Source organism: Herpailurus yagouaroundi, unplaced genomic scaffold (genome assembly GCF_014898765.1).
Source record: "Herpailurus yagouaroundi ecotype Mexico unplaced genomic scaffold, PumYag 161, whole genome shotgun sequence".
In the NCBI taxonomy this organism is placed as follows: domain Eukaryota; kingdom Metazoa; phylum Chordata; class Mammalia; order Carnivora; family Felidae; genus Herpailurus; species Herpailurus yagouaroundi.
The window spans coordinates 4,341,463-4,342,099 of NW_024412402.1; positions in this window are offsets into that span (position 1 = coordinate 4,341,463).

Sequence of the window (637 nt, forward strand, 5' to 3'; positions counted from 1 at the left end):
GGAACTAAGGCCCATGCTCCTGCTTCGCCGAAGTGGGGGAGTAGAGACCCCAACCGGCTGAAGGAGGCCCCCACGTGGACCCCATTGCGGGGGCTGCACGTCTAAACTCCAGAACAAGGGTGGGCTGAGGAAGCGAATGGAGCCCGCACATCCTTTACACAGCCGAAAGAAACAGGGGCAGGAATGCATTCTGCTCATGATGGGCTGAAGGGATCAAGGACCTACCTGAGTGTTGCGAGCACTGCTCCCAGGACTCAGGCAGACCAAAGAGGATGCCCGAGGGCAGGAGGAAAACAGATTTAGCGCCTCCCCTGGCTTCGTCCTGGCCCTGAGCCACCGGGTCGCCAGCCCTAATTTCCCCGCTAGCTTCCACAGAACCCCTCCACCTCTTCCTCTGGCCTGTGAGCCAGAATTGTATCTGGCTCCTGCTTCGTAAGACAAATAACGCGGGCGGCGAGAGAAAATGAACGGGGCTGTCCAAACTCCCCAGTCAATATTTTTTCCGCTTTTTCCATGCAAGCTGTTAAAAACATGCTGCTCTCTTGTTTTTGTGTTTCTTTTCAGTTTGGTACTGGAATGGTGCCTTCTGTTGTTTTTTTTTTTCTTCCTCCCTCTTTTAGGTCTTTAGCATGCTAGA